The 24,552-nt window shown below is 43.2% G+C and overlaps 1 protein-coding gene across 1 annotated transcript in view; it reads right to left on the reverse strand.

The window, feature by feature from the left end:
* Nucleotides 1–21,089, reverse strand: part of TRPC5 (transient receptor potential cation channel subfamily C member 5) — a 355,906-nt gene extending 334,817 nt beyond the window's left edge. Inside the window, exon 1 of the mRNA XM_059883295.1 lies at nt 20,257–21,089. The gene's annotated coding sequence lies outside the window, so the exon portion shown is untranslated. The remainder of the gene's footprint in view (nt 1–20,256) is intronic.
* Nucleotides 21,090–24,552: the final 3,463 nt, after the last annotated feature.

The following is a 24,552-nucleotide window of genomic DNA, read 5'->3' on the forward strand; positions in this document are numbered from 1 at the left end:
TGGATGTCTCTTCAGTCCTTCCTGTCCTTCCATCCCCAGAGAGGGTACAGATGAGCTGCCTTTTCAGTCTACTGGTTTTACATCCCTCCCTCTATTTATAATGTCTTCTCTGCTGTTTCCACTATTCTCTGGCTGTACAGGAGGCCTGAGCAGTGTCCTATACTTTAAATCTCTCTCCTTTCCCCTCCCAGAGAGTAAAAGAGCTGAAGAATCTGATCCTACTACTGAGCTGATGACTAATCCTTGGTAGCAGGCCTTGTATGCAGGTCCTGGGGAGTTCATCCTTTGACTAAGGACTGAGGCTTAAAGGAACAGTGCTTACCTGCTGGAGGTTCAGACGCCAAGGTCGGCTGGGAGTAGGGAAAGGGCAGCATTTTGAGTATAAAGAGACCGGTAGCTCTCTAGTTGCAAATACTGTTCAGTGACTTCAGGAGCTCAGAGAAGTCTGTGAGCTTCTTGCTTCTGACTTAATTCTGCCTGAAAGGGACATGGTCCATGCTGCTCCCTTTCGGGCTGGTAAGCAGCAGGAAAGCATGCACATCAGCAGAGTCTCCACTGCTGGGACCACATGGGACCCTCTATTCTGGGTAGAGAACCACCTGCTGCTGGACAGCATGAGTGAGAAGAGTCCTGGGTTGGGAGCAGAGAGGTTCTTGGGTTCTCCTCCCTGGTTGGCCCTTGCTTCATTGGGTAGATCCCTTTACCTCTCAGGTCCCTTTTCTTGTGTGTAAAGGCAGGTTGATGCACTTTTAAATACAAAATGAGCATCTAACTAGTACTGTACACTTCACACACATGGTATCTTGTTTTCATCAGCAAATCTGCTTTAAACTGAGGATGAAGAAGGAGTCTCAGGGAGCCAAGTGACTTGCCCAAGGTCTCAGACCAATAAGTACAGAGCCAAGATGCAGACTTAATTCTGTTGCAAGACTCACTTCAAGATCTTTATATTAAATGGTAATGAGGACGATGATGATGAAGAAGGAGATAAGGAAGAGGAAGGAGAGGAGGAGGAAGAAAGCAGCTAATGAATGCTTGTCACAAGTCAGGCTCTGTGCTAAGTACTGTTGCTTAGTCCTCACAACAACTCTAAGAACAGCACTGTAATTATCATCTTCATTTTAGAAATGCTGGAAGCTGAGATTCAGAGAGGTTAAGTGTCTTCCTTAAGGCCACAGTCCTGGTAAGTGGCAGAGCTAGCACTTAAATCCAGGACTCCTGACTCCTGGAGTGGCGCTCTTGACACTGTACTAGTCTGCTTAAAAGGATTGATGAGAAAGCGCTTTGGGAATGTGCGGTGCTGTCCGAAGGCAAGCTGGTCCTCTCCATCATTTTATCAGACCCACTGATGCACCTGGCAGCCTCTAAGGGGAATACACTTGTTTGGGCCCCAGGCCAGAAGGTCAAGGTGGGATGGGGACATGGCTTCAGGAGACCTACTTTCTCCAGGCTCAAGCTCTGTGAAGGCACTGTGGTACAGAGTCTTCAGAACTACCCTGCTGTAGCATCAGCTGAGTGCCTGTCTCCAGGGGGCCTAGTGGGCACCTGTTTGGGAGCACATATTGTTCCATTTCTTCCTTGCTACCTTGACTCCTGGCCAAACTATTGTTCCCTGCCTCTCCAGCAACTACAGACACATGTCCCATTCCCCAGCTCCCACTCTGTCTTCAGTTTGTCCAGATGGGAGTTGGCCTGTTAGCTCTGTCACTTTACCTCTGGCGTCTTGAGGGAACAAAACCTAACATACTACCTGTTGTAGCATTCTATTTCGATCTATATCAGGACATCATAAAGCTTGCATCTTGCCTCTTGCAAATCGAAAGGGATTTTATTGCTGGGCTCATGGAGTCCCATAATACTCAAGCCAGCTTTGGCGCTAGCTGGGCTCATGGATCACTCTCTCTCCATAAAAGTCACAGTCTTCGTTCCTCCTCTGAGTTTCCAGCCTATCGTCTGTCTGTTATCACATTGAAAAGAGCTCTCAGGGGAAGAAATCTAGAAATGTCTGGGGAAGCTGTGCCATCATGCAGTTTTGATGCCACACCAGGGAGGATAAAAATGAATGAACTGCGGGGCCTGCTTACAAGACAGTGGTTCTAAGTACAGGCTGGTATGGGATCAAGTGGTTGCCAGTGGGGGTGTTGCATTTGCCAAGTCTTTCAACCCATCTGCAGGTCTTGACCCAACTCAACTTTCTCTTTCCTAGGTATCTTCTCCCAGGCTTTTGAGTACCTCTAGAGAAAGTTACATGACTATGCAGATTGGTGCCGCCAAGTTATTTGCCAAGCTCGGCCAAGCCCCCAGGACCATTCCACATATACCTCCCTTTTGTATCTCTTGGGTCTGTGCTGTGTTCATTTGCCAAGTCGTGTCCAACTCTTTGCGACCCCATGAACTGTAGCCCGCCAGACTCCTCTGTCCATTGGATTTCCTGGCAAGATTACTGGAGTGGGTTGCCATCTACTTCTCCAGGGGATCTTCCCAACCCAGGGATTGAACCCATGTCTTCCATGTCTCCTGAATTGCAGACGGATTCTTTTACCCCCGAGCCAGCAGGGAACCCTGTTAGTTGCTCAGTTGTGTCTGACTCTTTGCAACCCTGTGAACTATAGCCTGCCAGGCTCCTCTGTCCATGGAATTCTCCAGGCAAGAATACTGGAGTGGGTAGGCATTTCCTTCTCTTAGGTAGACTTCCTTTTAAAATAATAAATTAAATAATTTGGCAGTGCCAGGTCTTAGTTGCAGTACGTAGGATCTTTGTTTGCAGCATGTGGGATCTAGTTCTCTGACCAGGGATTGAATTCAGGCCCCCTGCATTGGAAGTGTGAAGTCCTAGCCACTGGACCACCAGGGGAAGTCTGCTCTACTCCCTTTTGAAAGTCCCAGTGTCAGGGATCCAGCCTGTCCCTCTGACCCCTGCCTCACTACAGAAGATCTTCTCTCCTGCCTCACAGAAAGAAGGGTCTTTGAGATATGAACTTCCTCCACTCCATGGCACATCTTCTATTTGTATCCAACTTTATTTTCTGTTTTGAGCTGTTTCCACTCCTTTCTAAGGCTAGCCTCCCCACCTCTGCTCTCAATCCTCCACCTCCTACCTCTGCAGTGTGTTGTTCCAGTTCTCTTCTCCCATATGCTCAGTCTTCTTCACCCAATTCTCCCCTTATCAGCCCTCAAATGTGTTTGCGTCTCTCCATCAAAAATAAGAATACCCCCCTCAAGCTACTTCCTTCCCCATTTTCAACTCTGCTGTGAAAATTCTCAAAAGGATAGCTTCCACCTGTTTAGTCTTCATCTCCTATTCCTTTTGCCACCTGTGACAGTTTGGCTTCTGTCTCCATGACTCATTTCTACATCAGTGCATTAACAGCAGCTCACATTAAGTTCTTAATATGAAGCAGGCACTGTGTTAGGTACTTTGTACAAGTTGTTTTATTTGATCCTCACAACAACAGTTAGAGACAGTGCCAGTTAGAGCTTTCTAGTAACTTGTTCAAGGTCACACAGCCTAGTGAGTGGTAGAGTTAGGATTTGAACAGAAGTGATTTGACATTAGAGCCCATTCTTTAACTCAGGGGTGCACAAACTTGTTCTGTAAAGGCCTGGATAATAAAAATTTTCAGCTCTGCATGCCATACAGTCTCTGATGTTACTGCTCAGCTCTGCCATTGTGGTCTGAAAGCAGTGACAGAGGATATATAAATGAATAAGAGTGACTGCATTGCAATAAAACTTGATTTATAGACACTGAAAATGAGTTTCATATAATTTTGCTTGTCAAAATAGTCTTCTTTTGACTTTTCTCCCCAGGCATTTAAAAATATGAAAATCATTTTTAGCTTGCAGTCCATATATATAAACAAGTGGTGGGCCATATTTGTCCCATGGTTGTGGTTTGCTGACCTTGACTCTAGCTGTCACATTATTCAAGGCTCCTCAAACTGTCAAATCCAATGGCTACAGCTCTCCAGGCTGATGATACACACTTTCTTTTGTTCTCTCCCCATGATTTTGAAGGCCACACTTACTTCCAGTTTTCCTTCTGCCTTAGCCTCTGCTCAAAGCTTCCCTTCTCCCATTTACCTCTTAAATGTTTGGCATTTCCAAGGATCAGGAGTTGACTTCTTTCTTTGTTTACGCTTGTTTGTTAATGTAGTAGCTCAGCACATGGGCTTTGGAGTTTTGCTTGCCTAGGTTTAAATCCTATCTCCAATAGATACTACTTGTATGAACTTACAGGGTTGTTGTGATGGTTACATGATTTACTATTTGGAAAACTCCCCCAATCATGTCTTTAATGTCGTGTATTTTTAATAAAATAGTTGTCATCACCATTGTTATTATTGTGTTACTATGATGGGATGTTCATTTCCTAATCTTTCTCTCCAGCTCAGACTTCTATTTTGAGTCCCAGACCCACATATTGGCCTATTTAACATCTGTACTTGGCTGTCCACTGGCACCTTGACCTCAGCATGTCCCACACCTAATTCATCATCTCTCTCCCACTCTTGTATCCCCTTACCCATACCTGCTCTTTTGCCCCCACCATTCCTTCTTGTTAACAGTGACACTGTTCACTCATTGAACTGAGAAAACTGAAAGTCCAGTTTCATGTTAGAAAAAAAGAAATGACATGAAACATCCAGCTTTAAAGTGAAGATGAAATAAATCTCTCCTCAGTTGGGACTGGAGATTCACTACATGGTTGATGTGAAAAAATTTTCCCTCTCTTCCCTTTCCTAATCTCCTTCCCTTCGCTCCTGTCAGATGGATCTCCTCTCTCTCCCTTAAACTCAGTGTGCCCATTTCTAACTCCTCACCTTTGATCACATGATTCCTCTCATCTGAAATGCATCCCCCCTATATCTTCAATTGGCATCTATCATTCAAGGGTTAAAACACCCATGACACCTTCTTAACCTCTCTGTTCAATAAAATAAGGCATATTTTGGAACCAAGGACTTTATGTTTTTAAACTGAATATCAGTATTACGTATTCCATACTTTATAATGTTCTCTGTCACAAGTCTCAAAGTCATATTGTTTCAATGGGATTATTGCATCTTAAGTACACAAGGCATAGAATGTTCTTCCTCTGAGTTCTCCACTATGCCTTGCACAGTTCTCCTTATGCCTTCCATCACTCTTTCTCTGGCTCCTCTCCCTATTAACAATTAACATGGAACACAAGGTTCTACTTTATCTCCCCACCCCTGCCTTCTGAGTTTCTTCCTTAGAGATTTTCAATTTATTTTTTAGAGATAAAACTTTTATATGTATATCTATGACTTCCCAAATTTTCATTTTGTTTCCTAACCTCTTTGCTGAGCTCCATTCCTACATCTAAATTTCTTGGTGGACATTTTCATGAGGATGTCTTGCCTGACTTCAAACCTATCAAAATCTCAACTCATTATCCTCCCATCTCACCCCACCTTCATATTTCCTTATGGCATCATTATTCTGTTACACAAAACTTGAAGTCATCTTTGACTACCTTCATCATACATACATAGGGATTTACCATAATATATCCACTGTTCATTTATGGTGTCTCTTATACCCCATCCTTTCCTGCCCCACTACTATAGTAACAATAATAATAAAAATTATAGCTGTTAAATGTGGATTGGTGCTTGTTATGGCCAGATACTGGGCTAAGTGCTTTATATGTATTAACTCATTTATCCTTATATCATTCCTATAAGGTAGGTCTTCTTAGTAACCTCTTTTCATAGATGAGAAAACTAAGATTCAGTGTGGCAGAGCTAGAATCACACCAAAATGGATTTGGACTCACATTTCATACTTAACCACGGTGCCATTTACTCCTAATACCTAGATTTCTGTAACTGCTTCCTAACTGGTACACCTGCCATTACTTGCTGCTCCATCAGTCCTTGGTATCCTACATACCATTTCCAGGATAATCATCCCAGACATTGCTATCATTATTTATCTAACAATCCATTGCTATCTCTGTTTCATACATTAAATTAAATCTAGCCACATCCTAACATATAAAGCCCTTCACAATTTTACCACAACCTAACTTCCCAGCTCTCTCTCTTAGATGGGTCTGCATAGATTTCCATGAATGGATTAAACCATATCCTAATATACAAAGCCCTTCACAATTTTCAGTTCAGTACAGTTCAGTTGCTCAGTCGTGTCCGACTCTTTGTGACCCCATGAATCACAGCATGCCAGGCCTCTCTGTCCATCACCAACTCCTGGAGTTCACTCAAACTCATGTCCATCGAGTCGGTGATGCCATCCAGCCATCTCATCCTCTGTCGTCCCCTTCTCCTCCTGCCCTCAATCCCTCCCAGCATCAGGGTCTTTTCCAATGAATCAACTCTTCGCATGAGGTGGCCAAAGTATTGGAGTTTCAGCTTTAGCATCAGTTCTTCCAATGAACACCAAGGACTGATTTCCTTTAGGATGGACTGGCTGGATCTCCTTGCAGTCCAAGGGACTCCCAAGAGTCTTCTCCAACACCACAGTTCAAAAGCATCAATTCTTCGGCAGTCAGCTTTCTTCACAGTCCAACTCTCACATCCATACATGACCACTGGAAAAACCATAGCCTTGACTAGACGGACCTTTGTTGGCAAAGTAATGTCTCTGCGTTTGAATATGCTATCTAGGTTGGTCATAACTTTCCTTCCAAAGAGTAAGCATCTTTTAATATCATGGCTGCAGTCACCATCTGCAGTGATTTTGGAGCCCCCAAAAATAAAGTCTGACACTGTTTCCACTGTTTCTCCACCTATTTCCCATGAAGTGATGGGACCAGATGCCATGATCTTCATTTTCTGAATGTTGAGCTTTAAGCCAACTTTTTCACTCTCCTCTTTCACTTTTATCAAGAGGCTTTTTAGTTCCTCTTTACTTTCTGCCATAAGGGTGGTGTCATCTGCATATCTGAGGTTATTGATATTTCTCCCGGCAGTCTTGATTCCAGCTTGTGCTTCTTCCAGCCCAGCGTTTCTCATGATGTACTTTGCACATAAGTTGAATAAGCAGGGTGACAATATACAGCCTTGACGTACTCCTTTACAGTTTTACCACAACCTAATTTTCCAGCTCTCTCTCTTAGATGGACCTGCATACATTTCCATGAATGGATTAAATCACAGTGTCCTACTGAGCCATACAACAGTTTTACTTTATCCAATTCACTCTTGATCATCTTGTGAGCTACTGGAGGGAAGGGATGGGCCTGCACTTTGGTGTCCCACAGGGCCTTCCACCTAGTCTGCACTCAGTGAATATCTGTCAAATGATTGACAGTAGGGGCTCAGGTAACACTAAGAAAATTAGATTCTTTAATTAGTACTTAACATGCTCCTTTTTCTTTCCTCCCCATGAGCCCTCTCATTTTTCTCTTCTCTGGTATAATTATCCTATGAAAATGTGAAAATCTCCTTTGCTGCAATCCTACACCACTTCATCAGTTCTTTCCTTGATTTATCCCCAAACATACCTTCCTACAGGGGCTTCCCAGGTTGCTCAGTGGTAAAGAATCCACCTGCCAAAGCAGGAGACTCAGACACTAGTTCAGTCCCTGGGTTGGGAAGATCACCTGGAGGAGGAAATGGCAACCCACTCGAGGATTCTTGCCTGAAAAATCCCATGGACTTACATTCTAAAGAGTCACAAAGAGTTGGAGATGACTGAATGACTGAGCACACACATACCTACTACACATACCTTCCTATAAATCTTTCTTCATAGCTTGGTATTTATTAGACTAAATGTTACCAATCTAGGAAAAGTTTCTAGGGATGACCATTGTGTGAAAATGACAGCACAGTCTACAGCAAAAACTGACTCTTTATTTTATTTAAGTCACAGACTTTCAGGCAATGTTCAGCACTGGCCAAGGCCCCTGAGCCACTGTACCCAAGAGATGGCAATGGAAGTGACAACTGGGAAGGTCAGTTCCAAATCCAGATGTCATAAATCCCCAGATGTTCTTGTGTCACAGAGAGAACACATTTCCATTTTTATTGGATTTTTAAGTTTTTCTTTGGATACTTACTGCCTTCTGGTCATTGCCACAGATTAGGTACCAAAATGCCAAAGGACATCATAGAATTCCCTAATAGTTCAGGAAGACCAAGGTTTTAATGTATTTTTGTTGTTGTTTCATCAATAAGTCGTCTCTGACTCTTTGCAACCCCATGGACTGTAGCCTGCCAGGCTCCTCTGTCCATGGGATTCTCCAGGCAAGGCAGGCGGATTCTTTACCACTGAGCCATCTGGTAAGCCCTTTTATATTTAGGCAGATTCATTTATTTATGATTATTTATAACATCTGGTCAGTGCTTCCAATAATTCAAAGCAATATATATCAAACTTTTTGACAATAACCCACAGCAAAAAAAAAAAATTTACAATGAATCCAACATACACACAAATATGTGCACATGCACACAAACACACATACATTCACCACACTCTCACACTCAGACTCATACACATACACTACTGAATAAAAGTTTCATGAAACAATGTTTACTCTTACTACATGTGATTCACATTTTTCTTTTTTAATGTTTCATTTAAAAATGGTGGTGAACTACTAAACTGATTTCACAGTACATTAATGAATCATTGCTCAAATATTGAAAACACTGGGTTAAAAGATGGAAACAAACAAACAAAGAAGATGTTCTGTTTTGTGCTATGAGAAGGCAAGTATATATACTGCATGCAACTGATATGCTGAGAATAAGCAGTTCTTAAGTTACAAAGTCCATGGCAGGGATAACAGAAATAATTAACTGTGGTGTATTGATTTTGTTATCAGTTTTACTCAATTCTTTGTTTAAAACAAGCTTGTCATCTTTTGTTCTCTGCCTGTTGACATATTACAGGCTACCCAACTATAGGGTAGTCTGTTTCAGTGTTTACAATTATGCAAGAGTTCCAGGTTTTTTTGCAAGTTAGATGGAAAGTTGTGTCAATTCTGAAAAGGTTTTTTACAAATAAGATATTGGGGTTAGTGATACTAAAATATGATCACCTTGTTACTCTATGGGATAATTAGAACTATATTTCATGAATTTTTATTGTCCCCCCTCCCCCCGCCATGTGCACTGTGGATATTTCTCTCCCTCCCGCTCTCCCTACCCGTCCCCTCTTGTGTTTGTGCTTCCTGGAATTCTAGGATTCTGGAATGTTCAGATAAAATGGGTGTGATATGTAAGAATATTGAGACGTTTGAGTCGTATGATGTATAGAGTATTCAGGTGAGCACCATGGGGTCAATGGGTGCTATAAAAACATTTTAGAAAGTGGGTGTAGTCACCAGTTACTTGCATAATTGATCAGCCCAAAGATTTGTCCCTTAATACAGATGTTAGTTCTTCCAAAGTGGAGTTGTACTAAGAATGCAGCAAAAGGACAAAATGAATTTGAGCTGTAGCTTGAGAGATTTTGTTATGATGTAAAAATCCACACATCAATTCATAGTTTCTTGTATTTTCATTCAGAAGTTCTTGAGGGGAAAAAAATAAAATGGGGCAGGGGTGGTGGTAACCAAGCAGCTGGGAAACAGTGGAAGCAAGGCTTTGGACTGAATACCTTTTTATACATTTTGATTTTCAAACAATGGGCATAAGTCACCTATTCAAAAATGTAAATAAAAAAGAGGAAACACACACAAAAATAACAAACAAGGAAAACAAAAATAACAATCAAAAGAGTTTTCTAATAATGAGGAGGCATTATAATGCAAGCCAAGGGGAAAATGAGATTTGGAGGAAGAGACCTGTGTCCCATCCTGCCTCCACCATTTACTAGCTGTACAATATCAGGCATACAAGTTAACTTGCCTGATCCTATTTCCTCATTTGTGAAATGGGGGCAGTGATATTAATACCTATCATTTAGAGATTGAAGGTTATTTCAGATAATGTATTTGTAGCACTCCACACATAAGAGATTATGGTAGGCAACATAGTTCAGTTCAGTTCAGTCGCTCAGTTATGTCTGACTCTTTGCAACCCCATGAATCACAGCACGCCAGGCCTCCCTGTCCATCACAGCATGCCAGGCCTCCCTGTCCATCACCAATTCCCGGAGTTCACTCAAACTCAGTCCATCGAGTCGGTGATGCCATCCAGCCATCTCATCCTCTGTAGTCCCCTTTTTCTCCTGCTCCCAATCCCTCCCAGCATCAGAGTCTTTTCCAACGAGTCAACTCTTCGGATCAGGTGGCCAAAGTACTGGAGTTTCAGCTTTAGCATCATTCCTTTCAAAGAACACCCAGGACTGATCTCCTTTAGAATGGACTGGTTGGATCTCCTTGCAGTCCATGGGACTCTCAAGAGTCTTCTCCAACACCACAGTTCAAAAGCATCAATTCTTTGGCGCTCAGCTTTCTTCACAGTCCAATTCTCACATCCATACATGACTACTGGAAAAACCATAGCCTTGACTAGATGGACCTTTGTTGGCAAAGTAATGTCTCTGCTTTTGAATATGCTATCTAGGTTGGTCATCTTTCCTTCCAAGGAGTAAGCAATGGCCCTGTAAATATGTCAGCACACCCCCAGAACATGTCAGTGTGTTAGGTTACATGGCAAAAGGGATTTTTCAGATGGAGCTAAGGTTGCTAATTCAGATGAAATCTTAAAATTGGGAGATTATCCTGGATGATCCACGTAGGCCCAATGTGATCATGTGGGTTCTTAAAAACAGAAGAGGAAGGCAAACAAAGATGCAATGGAAGAAGAGGCAGGGGAAATTCAAATTGTGAGAGGGGCTCAACCTACCCTGATTGGCTTTGAAATTGGAGGTATGGGGTCACAGACCAAAGAATGTGGGGGCCTGTAGAAACTAGGAATGGCATTGAATTGACGGCAAAAAAAAAAAAAAAAGGACTTCAGTCCTACAACTGCAAGGAAGTGGATTATGCCAACAACCTGAATAAGTAAGGAGACAGATTCTCTCCTAGAACGTCCAGTAGAGAATGCAGTCCTACTGACACTTTGATATTAGCCCACTGATCCCTATGTCAGACTTCTGACCTATAGAGCAATAACAATAATAAATTTGTGTTGTTTTAAACTGTTCAATTTATGGTTCTTATAGCCACAATAGAGAACTCATACAAAGATTTTCAGTAATTTATATCAACGGCTATTGTTAATTTAGGGTAATCACAGAAATCTTAGAAATTAATGATTTATATTTTATGTTATAAGATTATTGATGCCATATTAATCTGATCCTCTTGAAAATCAATGGATGTTGGGCAACCTCAGATCCAATAGGAACTGGATGTCTCAAACCTTAAACCAAAGGACTGGGGCCCAGAAGTTGTGGTATCTGTCTTTTTGTCTTTGCCATTAAGCTATGTAGCCACCAATAAGTTTTTAGATGAATCAAGTGCTTAGTGATTTTATTGGAATTTATAAAACTTATTGTAACTTATAGAATTACTGAAATCCATAGGTACTCTACCTATATATTTTACAGGTGCGAAAGTTGAGGAGGTAGCGAGCACCATGGGCTGGGAGGAGACAGAAGTTGCTTATTTTTTTCATCTGTGAAATAGTGATAGGTATAGTATTTACCTATGTCGGCAAATCATAAAATAAGCAATTTAATTAATTTCTTTGAGCTTTAATTTTATCTGTAAAATAAGCATGATAATGTACCTTTTCATCGAGTTGTGGAAGTTTAAATGAGATACTACATATGAAATGCTCGGCACATAAATAAGCACTGTCTAGGCCTCAACTGTTATCGTTGAGCTGACCATTGTAAGATGTGTGTTGATACGGTAAATTATTTCTTATCTAGCATCAAGTCATTACTGGCTGGAGGAAAATAATTGCAATTTAGCTCAAGATTTAAGTATAATATTTTCATCTCTTTTGTAGTCTTAGATTTTAAAAATTTGAGTTTTCTGCTATGCGTTTACTTGCATCCTTTCTTTTACTCATATCATCTCACATCCTTCCTATGAGGTAAGAGGTATTATTCACCCATCTTATAGATTATCATCAGGCCAGAAGTCTTGTAATATTTAGTTCTGCCCCTAGAATGCTATTTCAGCCTTGATTTTTTTCACAGTTGCTCCATTGAAGGGTGTGTGTGTGTTTTTCTTTCTGTGTGTACATATGTTTGCCTGTTGCATATATGCACAAAAAATGCATAGAGAGTCTTACTAACTTTCTAACTTCCTAATTTTGAGATATACCATATAAAATAAAGCTACTTCTGATTTCAGCCTTACTCTATGAAGTGATTCAGAGTAATTCAACTGTAATTCTTTCTGAATAATATTTGTTTCGAAGCCTCAAATATATTTTACTTTGCATGTATTTCTCGGTGTTCTATCCATGGAAAGCCCAACATGACTTGCACCAATTAGAAATAGATGTTACATGCCTCAAGCTAAGTCATTTCAGTCGTGTCCGACTCTGTGCGACCCCATAGATGGCAGCCCACCAGGCTCTGCCATCCCTGGGATTTTCCAGGCAGGAACACTGGAGTGGGTTGCCATTTCCTTCTCCAATGCATGAAAGTGAAAAGAAAAAGTGAAGTCGCACAGTCGTGTCTGACTCTTCGCGACCCCATGGACTGAAGCCTACCAGGGTCCTCCGTCCATGGGATTTTCCAGGCAAGAGTACTGGAGTGGGTTGCCATTGCCTTCTCCAACATGCCTCAAGGCATAACATCAAATAGCTAATTTTCTAGTAAACTAAAATTATTGGCCAAATATTATTGATTATAATAATATTATATCTTCAATGTATTGATTATTCACAGTACACCAGTGTCTTATAGTGGCTAAAGGTTTATCAATTTTATCTTCTCAAAGATCCAGCTTTTAGTTTCACTGATCTTTGCTATTATTTTCTTCATATAAATTTTGTTCACTTCTGCTCTGATCTTTATGATTTCTTTCCTTCTATTAATTTTGGGTTACGTTTGTTTTTTGTCTAGTTGCATTAGTTGTAAGATTAGGTTGTTAATATTTGAGATTTTTCTTGTTTCCTGAGGTAACACTGTATTGCTATAAACATCCCTCTTAGAACTGCTTTTACTGTGTCCCATAGGTTTTGGGTCATCGTGGTTTTGTTGTCATTTGCTTTTAGTTATTTTTAAAAGTTCCTCTGATTTCTTCAGTGATCTCTTGGTTATTTAGTAGCATATTGTTTAGCTTCCATGTGTTTGTGTTTTTTTATGTTTTTTTTTTTTTTTCCTGTAATTGATCTCTAACCTCACAGATTGTGGTTAGAAAAGATTCTTGACGTGATTTTAATTTTCTTAAATTTACCAAGGCTTGATTTGTGACCGAAGATGTGATCAACCTAGGAAATATTCCTTGTGCACTTGAGAAGAAGGTGTATTCTTCTGCTTTTGGATGAAATGTCCTATAAATATCAGTTAAGTCTATCTGGTCTAATGTGTCATTTAAGGCTGTGTTTATTTATTAATTTCCCGTCTGGATGAACTATCCATTGGTCCAAGTGAAATGTTAAAGTCCCCAAGTATTATGGTGTTATTGTCAATTTCCCCATTGATGGCTTTTGAAGTGAAGTGAAGTGAAAGTCGCTCAGTCGTGTTCAACTCTTTGTGACCCCATGGACTAAACAGTCCATGGAATTCTCCAGGCCAAAATACTGGAGTGGGTAACCTTTCCCTTCTGCAGGAGATGTTCCCAACCCAGGGATCGAACCCAGGTCTCCCGCATTGCAGGAAGATTCTTTACCAGCTGAGCCACAAGGGAAACCCAAGAATACTGGAGTGGGTAGCCTATCCCTTCTCCAGGGGATCTTCCCAACCCAAGAATTGAACCGGGGTCTCCTGCACTGCAGGCAGATTCTTTATTAACTGAGCAATCAGGGAAGCCCACTGATGGCTTTTAGCACTTACCTTATGTATCGAGGTGCTCCTATGTCTGGTGTGTAAATGTTTACATTTGTTTATTCTTCTTGGGTTGATGCCTTGATCATTATGTAGTATCCTTCCTTGTTTCTTGTGATAGTCTTTATTTTAGAGAACATTTTGTCTGATATGAGTATTGATGTTCCAACTTTCTTTTGATTTCTATTTTCTTGGAATATTTTTTTTCTATTCCCTCATCTTCAGTCTGTATGTGTCCCCAAGTCTGAAGTGGGTCTCTTGTAGACAGTATATACATGGGTTTTGTTTTTGTATCCAATCAGCCAATCTGTGCCTTTTGGTTGGAGCACATAATCCATTATATTTAAGGTAACTATCAATATGTATGTTCCTTTTACCATTTTCTTATTTATTTTGGATATGTTTTTGTAGGTCTTTTCCTTCTTTTGTGTTGCCCGTCTAAGGAATTCCTACAGCATTTGTTGTAAAGCTGGTTTGGTTTAACTTTTGCTTGTTCATAAGGCTTTTGATTTCTCTGTCAAATATAAATGAGAACCTCACTGGGTGAGTATTCTTGGTTGTAGGTTTTTCCCTTTCATCACTTTAAATATGTCCAGCCACTCCCTTCTGGCCTGCAGAATTTCTACTGAAAAGTCAGCTGATAACTTCATCGGGATTCTCTTGTATATTATGTTATTTGTTACTTTTCCCTTGCTGCTTTTAATACTTTTTCTGTGTATTTAATTTTTGTTAGTTTTATTAATGTGTCTCAACATGTTTCTCCTTGGGCTTATCCTGTATGGGACTCTGCACTTCCTGGACTTGATTGACTATTTCCTTTCCCATGTCAGGGAAGTTTTTGACTATAATCATTTCAAATATTTTCTCAGACTCTTTTTCTTCTTCTTCTGGGACACCTATAATTTGAATGTTGGTGTATTTAATGTTGTCCCAGAGGTCTCTGAGACTTTCCTCATTTCTTTTCATTCTTTTTTCTTTATTCTGTTCTGCTACAGTTATTTCTACCATTCTATCTTCCAGCTCACTTATCTGTTCTTCTGCCTCAGTTATTCTGCTATTGAATCCTCCTAATGTATTTTTCATTTCAGTTATTCTGTTGTTCATCACTGATTGTTTGCTCTAGTTATTCTAGGTCCTTGTTAAACATTTCTTGTATCATCTCAATCTGTGCCTCTATTCTATTTCTGAGATCTTGGATAATCTTTATTATCATTACTCTGAGCTCTTTTTTCAGGTAGATTGCCTCTTTCCTCTTCATTTATTTGGTCTTGTAGGTTTTTATCTTGCTCCTTCATCTGCAACATATTTCTCTGTCATCTCATTTTTCTAACCTATTGTGTTTGTGCAGGCTACAGGATCATAGTCCCTCTTGCTTCTGTTGTCTGCCCTGTGGTGGCTGAGGTTGGTCCAGGGGCTTGTGTAGGCTTCCTGGTGGGAGAGACTGGTGCCTGTGCTCTGGTGGGTGGAGCTGAGTCTTTTCCCTCTGATGGGCAGGGTCACAACAGGTAGTCTGTCATGAGGTGTCTGTGAGCTTAGTATGACTTTAGACAGCCTGTCGATAAATGGGGCTGTGTTCCTGTCTTGCTGGTTGTTTGGTATGAGGTGTCTATCACTGGAGCCTGGAAGCAGTTAGGTGGAGCCAGGTCTTGGTGTCCAGAAAGATACCTCTAGGAGAGTGCATGCTGATTAATATTCATGGGCCTGGGAATTTTCTGGCAGTCCAGCATCCTGGACTCAGGGCTCCTACCCCAGAGGCCGAGGGGTAGGGCCAGAATTTGAACTCAGGTTTGTGTGAGTCTCCAAACCCAGGTAAACAGTACAATCCTATGGCCTGATTTCCTTTCAATCAACTCTTTTGCCCACACTTAAGGCTTTTATACTGAATACAAAGAGAAGTGGACCTGGGGAAATTTTATATATATATATATATAAATTATAGGTAATTGTTTATTTTCAAATGACTTTCTAATGCTTTGGGGGATAAGCTCTAGCCTCTCAAACTTTAGCATACCAAAAAATCACTGGGGGATATTCTTAAATGTCAGATTCTAATTTGGTAGGTCTGAGGAAGGGTCTGAGATTCTGTATTTATAAACATCCACCGGGGGTGATGCCGCTACTGGTATGAGGACCACACGTGAAGTAGCAAGGCCTTAGCCTACTCTATTCTAACCTCTTTTTCCTATCCTTGTGATATTATAATGTGGATATTCTTCATATCTTCCTTCTGGGCTGTAGTAGACATGTTTTATCGATGTATTTTCTCTAATCCTAAAAGAAACTAGGTTGGGAATCATGAAAATCAGGCATCAGGGCTAAAGAATGGAGGAAGGAAACAACACCCTCCCTGCAAACCTTCCTTCTTCTCATACTCTACTATAAAAACCATCAGTCTTGTCTTTTCTATTTCCTTTGTTTTGATTTTTCAGAAAGCGTGTGTGTATGTGTGTTTGTGTATGCATGCACATTAATGGGTACTGATTCTGAGTGTACAAAGTCTAAACCACAGTTACCAGATTCCACCAGCTTCCATTCCTCAAAACTAGTAGGGAGTAGCAGAGACTGGGTATTCTAGATGCCTTGCTGTTGGTGGTGTGAGCCAGGTCAATCAGATAAGTGTGAGCAACTAAATCTTTATCATGTTTAATTCTGCCCTCCACATGAATATACTGGCTGTAGGCATATGTCACGTTTTCTTAGCCAGCAAGTTGTGTGTGTGTGTGTGTGTGTCTATGTGTGTGTGTGTGTGTTGGGGGCAGATAGTGGGTGAGAAGGCAAGGCACAAAGATATGGCAATAAACTTTTAGGTATAAACACGGCATGGAAGTAGAGGGCTGTGATCCTGGTAAACCTGGCCTTTGTTACCTCTTAATTTTTTTGGAAAGATCTCCAAAGGGCTTTAGGAAATATATTCAATACTAGCAGGCAGTCCTGAGTTCTGGTTTTGGTTGTGTCACTAGCTAGTTCTCTGATTTGGGGAAGTCATTTCTACTCTCTGGGCCTCAAATTCTTTATAGGAGAAATGAGGGGATTGGACCCTGCCAAGATCACTGTTTATTTCCCACCATCAGCTCTTTCTTTGCCTTTGCTAAGGCAAAAAGCTGAGGCAATTTCATGGGCTACTAGCATCAACTCCACAGTGAATGATGGACAACCAAACCTAGGGAGCTTGCAAAGTTCCCTGACCAAGTGAACTGCAATTTTTGCTTTGCCCCACCAGCTTTTATTATCATTAGTTTTTGAAATCATCTATTTTTGCTCAAGTAAGTATGGTGTACATGTGTGTTTATGAAATCATAGCTGAGTCATTTAGGATTCATCCCTTGCTATTGGGAGGGGTTGGTTGGTCTCACTGGACAAAGGGTTTGAGAGACCCGTCAGCAGAAGGACTGCTATGAGAGTTTAGAAAGGATGATACTATGGAAATCTCAGCCACTAATTTCTGGACTCAGTGGCTAGCCTCAGCTTAGCCTTGGTCTGGGGCTGATTAGCTACAGCTTCGGCCTAGGATTAGGCATCATTTCTGTCTGCAGGCTGCAAACTTTGTCACATCCCTCCCTAAAAACCTGGAAACTAACCAGGACAGATTAGGTTGGTGGTATCTCAAGGCACAGGGCACTTTGGGGAGAAAGGTCCTGTCCCTCATATTTCCCACCAGCTCCCAGAAAGCTTCTGAATGGTTTTATGTACTTAGCTGAAAACAAGAAGCCTTGGCAGAAGTAAAGCAGATAGAAATGTTTTGGTCCCTCTGTTTCAGTGATGGAGCCATGGTCAAAGACAACTTAAAATATTTGGAAGCAGACTGGAGGGCAATAGCATGATATGTTTGAAATTATCCATTCAATAATTAAGCACCTGCATGGCTCATAGATTGGAATTTAAAATGCTAAGGAGTGGAATGAGACGGTAAAAGTGTAAATTTACTCCAGGGCTCCCGTTCTCGGGTTCTATGTAATTCTGTTTTACACAGTGTTTACAAGGTAAACCACAGGCTAGGCAATGTTAGGGTGCTTTACTTCCTAAGCAGTTTTTTGGACTAATCCCATCCCCCACCAAAGCAAAAGAAAGCAAACATCTGGATGGTTTTCTTTCCGTGTTTCAAAACATCTTTGGGTTCTGTCGTATCCTTTTCCTCTTCATCCCCACTGCATCTGTCATTTTCTGGCCTGACCTTCTCTAAGCATTGTGGTTCTGTGTGTCATTCTGGTTCTGGTTGTTAATTCTAGAAAGAATAGAATTGTAGGAATATAGTTCTCAATGCTGGTAGAAGTGGCAAATGTTATCTGGTCCAGGTCTCTATATTGGCGTCTACACTATAGCCAGGTGAATGTCTGTCAACACAGCTGAAGACTGCCTGATTCTGGATCCCCGCGCTTTCCACCTCCTTATGCCCTGAGGAACCATGGATCAGGATCCACTGCAGCAGCCAGATTTTCAACCAAGAAAGACCCACACCTTCGGTGTCATCCCTGTTTACACTTTCAGCTCTTTCCCTAGTAGGAAGCTGCTGATTCTTTTCTACCTGTCTGCAACCTGGTCTTTGCTATTTATGGGAAAGTGTAATTTTAACCTAAGAAGATATTTTCTTATGATGGCCTAAAAAAGTAACAGAATGGGCACCTTTTCAGATCCTACTTGAGTAATCCTTGTTCTGTTCTCTCTCTCAGCAGTGAGCATTAGAACAAATTGCCTGATGCAACATAAACAGTTCCACTTAATGCAAAATCTGTTTCTCTCATTTGCTGAGTTGGAAAGAGGCAATTCATTGTATTCCGGTAACATAATAATAAATAGAAAGTTTAACAGAAGAGCCTGGGTGCTTTGGAAGCACAAATTCAAATACTCCCCCCTCGGCTACAGCAGCACAGAGCCCAGATTGTATGGGGTTGATCTGAGTCCTTGAAAAAATACACACATACCATATGTATTACAACTTTATGAAAGCAGCGCCACACACACTCTATCTATCTATTTATCTATCTATGCCAAAACTTCGTGAAAACAGCATCTTCCAGGAACCAAACAGATTTCATGTGGCATTCAGATTTTCCTTCAACCTTGCAAATAGAGAAACCTTGTGGGTTTTCTTTATCCTAGGCTAAACATTTGCTTTGAGACCAACTTGGTACTGTGTGAATGCATTTCCATGTCTTTGACTTAGAATAAGCAAATGTTAAAGACTGGGTGAAAGGTACCATTTAACATCATTTATATCACAGCTTTTTAAGAGTCTATAGGAAAGGAAACATGATATAATACCAAACACCAACATCTGTAAAATACCAAAAAACAAAACAAAACAAAACAAAACAAACCCTGAGACTGACAATAGACAAGGACAAATTCTAATATGTAAACTTTACATATTTGCTAAATGCCATGAAAATAAATGTATAGAAATAGACAAGTGGATCTGGGTGCCATGTCAGTGGAGTAAATACTTCTCATTTGAAGCCAGGGCTGACACACACAGTCTTTAAGGAGAGCATTATTGATCAGCCTGTCTCTTGTACTCATATGATAAACTCAGGTAAAGTTCAGTGATCCTGTCTTCCCAACTGGTTTCCTAGCTCCAGGTTTTTTACAAGGGAGTAATAACCTTGGTAGCCATCACCAACCACATACTTGGTTATGGCCAGAAGACCCCAGGTTGGCAAAGGGGAGAAAGCCCTTCTCCCAGTTTCATTCTTAGAGACCATGGAGAAAGATCAGGATCTGTGAATACAGCTCAGTACGTTTGTGTGTGTTGGAGAGGGGGACCATCATGACTGTTTGTCCAAGTCAGTGTGTGTTTGGGGGGAGGGGTGTCTACTTTGAGCAGAGATCTGACTGATGTCTCCCCATTTGCATTTCCTGATTCCTTTAAGGAGCCAGGAAAATGAATCTGGCCATTTCGTAAGTAAGTTTGATGGATACAAAACGGAAAGAAGGTGAATGGGGGCTCTGATTCCTGAGCCCTCATGAGCTCACCCCTGGCTTTCCACATCTTAAAGTGGCTTTTGGCAAAAGGGCCAGTGTCTTTATTCCATTCCTGTCTCTCGGGTCGATACTGATCTCAGATCACTGTCCGGGGTAGAGACAAGCTGATTTAGAGGAACATCCCAAATAAAAACAACGTTTTTGGTCACTGCCAAGAGCCACCTTGTCCTAACACCTCTAGAGTCCCACCATATCTTTCTCCCTGTGTCCGAAAACAATCTGTTGCTGGCTTCGCTCTGCCCCCCACCACCCCAGCCCACAGCCAGCTAGCACCTCCCAGCCCTCAGCATCCCTGCACCTTCATTCAATCCCGCACCTCGCTGCCTTTTGGCAGCGCTCCGGCAGCAAAGCCATAAGGCTCTGGGCTGCCTGTTGACTTACCCCAGGCCAAGTGGTTTGTTCAGATCCGCGTTGTCTGGCGGCTGGAAGCCAAGGAGCTCGGTGCGGCCACCTTTACCGGTTCTCCCACGGCGCGCCAACAGCAGCCGCCTGGGACAGCCCAGCCCGGCCTCGAGGCTGCCTGGAGGGTGGGCGGATGAGCACAGGGAAAGGGGCGGGGTGTGTCGAGGCGCGTAAGTGCCCGCTCCTAGCGTGGTTTTTCCCTTCGCTTTTTAGTCATTCCCAAACTTCCCAGTGGCTGGCCATCTCTGCTCACCTTTAGCCTTCGTCAGCCTCCCCGAAACTCTTTGCTCTACCCGTGCCCCTGCCTTGTCCCCGCTCGCTTCTCCCGGCTCGCTGACCCAACCTGGGTGCCTTCAAACACACGCACCCCTTTCACGCAGCGTACCGCACAGTAAGAGCACGGGAAGAAACTGACACGGGAAACTGACAGAGGTAGCTGACGCGGGAGTATGAAGGAGACAGAGAAGACATAGGGAGAGACAGAGACCAGCATTCGCACTCTGACATGCACAAACGCATACTCCTGCGCCAGCTGCTAGGTAGTGGCTGGCGGGAACCCCGGTCACCCTTCCGAATCTTTCTAGACTAGATAGAGGTTTCTGTCCCCTTCTGCTGCCGCTTCTGAAAAATGCTATACAACGAAGGGGGAGAGAGAGAAGCAAAGAGGGGTGGGGAGGTAAAATCGAGGAGGCGCGCTCCTGTTCTCCCCACCCCAGCTCCAAAAATGTCCAACCCTGAGCTCTTCCTTTTCCCTTCTATCTGCTCCTGGCTTTCCTCTGCTCCTTTTCTCTTTTTCCTCTCCTTTGGGTGGCTGCAAGCTGGAAGAACCAGTCGCGATTGGGGGCGGGGGTGTGGGGTGGGGTAGGGGAGACTGCCGCTGTCGGTGAAAGCACCTCTCACCTCCCCCAGTCCGGACCTGGAGCCTCACACAGTCTGAGCTCAAGGCAGGGGCGGGCGGGGCGGGGCGGGGGAAGCGGGCAGGGGGAAGGGAAGGAGGGAGAGGGAGGATGGGGCAGCCTGCAGGGGCAGCAGCTCCTGCTTCTCTGCAACTCGGTAGCCAGGGGTGGAAGGAAGCCGCAGCCGAAACCCCAAGGCAGCCCCGGCGCTGCCCTGTCCCACCGTCTCATCTCTCCCCCCTCGGTACGGAATTTTCTGTTTCCTTCGTTTGCTCTTCGCCGGGCCTCCCCCTCCCCTGGGTGGTGGCAGAGTCTGGGTGGCTGAGCGTGGTGGTTTCGGGTAGAGGGAACTGGACTGGAGCACCTCAGAGCGCCTGACTGGCAGAGTCTCTCTTTGCCCCCTTGTCCTGAGTGCCCCTTCTTTGGACTGACCCCCAACCCCTACCCCGCTCAACCTGGGCTCTGAACCGGCAGGCGGTGGCGGGGCTGCGCGGGCAGCCACGGGTCATACCGGAGGAAGGGGAGGTGAGCGAGGGAGAACGCGGGCGAGCACCGGTGGAGAGGAGGACCCTGAGTGGCCAGGAGCTGACCTGGGGGTCTTCTATCCCTGACGGGTCTAGTGTAACCCAGTGCAGGCAGCCTGGCAGCACAGCCCAGTTCTCACACCCTTGCCCCTCTCACCCATAGGTTAGAGTCGGTCTTCCCAGCGCCAACCTAGGTTGAAGGGGAGAGGGGATGGTTAGTGGTATTGTAGCATGAGAGAGTTAAGTTGCTTAGTGGTGGCAGCGGTTTCTCTGTGTGTGTATGTGTGTGGAGGGGAGGGTGTTACTGGACACTCGGACCACTCTTTGATCTTTGCACTTTTGGGTCATGTGAGACACCTTTCCACCCCTACCACTCTGGTGCCCAGAAAGACTAGCGGCCCTCTTGGATCTTCCTGAAAGGGCAGAAATGGCCCTGCCCCCACCACAAGCCTGAGACTTACACCTGTAACCTGCGGGCGCTTAGGTCCGCTAGCTGGCAGCATCTCCTGGTTTGGCCCGCACAACCCCACAGCTCGGCTTTGTCTTTTATCTCCCTCTCTACCTCTCTCCAGAAAAGTGGGTGCCTGGGTTCTGCCTTTCCAGTCGCTGGGCTGATACCTGAAACCCCTTTCCCTGTCCATTCCCTGAACAACCTAGATCTCAGAGAAAGCTCCCCTGTGCTTTTCGCTGTCGCCTTAAACCCCTAAGCACACACTGCAAGCTTGAGTAGAGCTCCAGAAAGAACAGTCTGCCTTGCCTAAATGGCTGAATGTTCCCATTGCTGTGCTGGTGAACTGGCATATTTATGTTGAGAGGGAGCCCTAGCAACTCTCCTAGGTTACCCAGAGAAAGTCCCTTGGGGCACAGAGCAAGACAAGTTTTTACATTGTCATCAGTTCCCTTAGCCTCCAGGTGGCCCAGTATTCTGGAGAATATTAAGCTTTTGTGTGGGAGTGAGGCAATAGATAAATGTATTGCTTTGGGGGATGAAGAGTTTGTGTTCCTGTGAATAGGAAGGGGGAAGGTAAGGATGGGGGGTGGAGCCACCCTTTACATACTCTTTCAACAACTTCAAGTGTTTCTGAAGATTGGCCTATGATGTAGATTTTTTTTTTTTTAATCACTCAATTCTGGAACTCTGCTGCTTTTCTCCCATTCAAAGGCATTTTTGCTGTGGCCAGCCACCTAGAATATACAGCCTTCCAAACAAAAGAGGTCTATTTTGTGATTAAGCTGATCCTTCCTTTGTCAGGAAACAAGGAGGAAATGAGGCTCTGAACAAGACTTTGGGGCATCTTCCTTTCTCAGACCAAACTACTATTCAGTTGAGGCTTCTACTTCAAGCCTAGGGTACAATAAGGAGCAGTGTCCAGGGAGAAGGAAAGAAAGTTCCATTCTTGTGAGCTGTCTCCTTCAAAGGCCCTATATATACAGTGCAATCATCTTTAGCATAGGGGGATTCTGGGTGGTGTTGAATTTGGGGGCTTTCCCAGTACATGGTAGATAAGACTCATTTTTTTTCTACCTGTTCCTGCCCTACCCTGTTAACCTCTTTAAGAGCTTGAGGATATACAAAGGAAAACCCTTTCCAAAGTTAAAAGCACCATGCAAAAGTCAGGCGTTACTATACCAGGACAAACCTGCTAATGGGTCTCCTAGTGAAATTAAGAAGCTGACCTGGGTAGGAGCCTAAGCTTACCTAGGTTGCGTGTTAGACTTGGGGGCTGGGGGAACTCATCTTCTCTGGGGATATGGAGAAATTCAGGTTTTCTACTTTGTGGCTTGAAAATATATATTTATTTGAACTCTCCCAGGGTAGATTGCAACCAGAGGCCACATCTGCAAGAGTGGTTCAAAGCAAAAAATGGAAGTGAGTGTGGATAATTTAAGCCCAGATCTATCTGGCTTCTAGGCAACCTTTATTCACATGGCTGGGCCTATCCAAGCACCATCCAGACTGTTAAAGTGCATTGAGACAGAAATATTCAAGGGCCCTCTCTCTTCTCTGCTCTTCTTATAGCCTTGACAAGAGTAGTAAGTGGGATATGTAGACTGAAGTGGAGTGTAATAGGCACAGAGAGACTGATACAAGAAACCTACAGAGTAAAGGCATTTTGTTCTTCCGATTAAGCTGAATTTTTCAATCTGGGCACTATTGACATTTTGAGCCAGATGATTCCTTATTGTGGGAGGCTGCCCTGTGCATTGTCTGATGTTTAACAGTATCCCTGGCCTCTATTCACCAAATGCCAGTAATACCCCATGTTACAGATCTCAAGGTCATGTGCCCATTGCACAGTGAGGTCAAACAAACGCAGTATCCTGGTTTGGAGCAGAAAAAAGGTGCCTGAAGTTACCTTCCTCCACCCGGGTGTGGACCTTGTTTCCTGCAGAAGAACTCAAAGATATAGTTACATATTCCTTCAGGAGAAACCAGGAGCCTGCTCCAAGGCTATGCTATAGTTTCTTGATAGTTCCTCCTTTGTTTCTGCATCCTTCCCTGGTTAGCAACTGTTTGAATCTGCCCTGTGGAAATCAGGAAGTTCTCCAAGGCTGAATGAAGACTGTTTTTCCAAACAAGAAACTGAGGGTGTAGCGGTATGGGTGGGGGGATGGCAGGGGAGGTGGTGTTCAAAGGAAGGATTTGTACCTGGGAGGGCTCCACAGCATCCTGCTCAGTTTCACTATCTTGTGATAACCCAAAATGCCAGACTTTGCTAAATATCCCCTATGCAAAATCATCCTCCCTATGGTGAACCACTGCCATTTAATGTAGTATCCCATTTGAAAGACTGGATTTTGCCTTCATTTTATCCACATGGGCTTGTCCAGATCTTGTATGGAACAAATGGAAT

Source organism: Bos taurus, chromosome X (genome assembly GCF_002263795.3).
Source record: "Bos taurus isolate L1 Dominette 01449 registration number 42190680 breed Hereford chromosome X, ARS-UCD2.0, whole genome shotgun sequence".
Lineage (NCBI taxonomy): Eukaryota > Metazoa > Chordata > Mammalia > Artiodactyla > Bovidae > Bos > Bos taurus.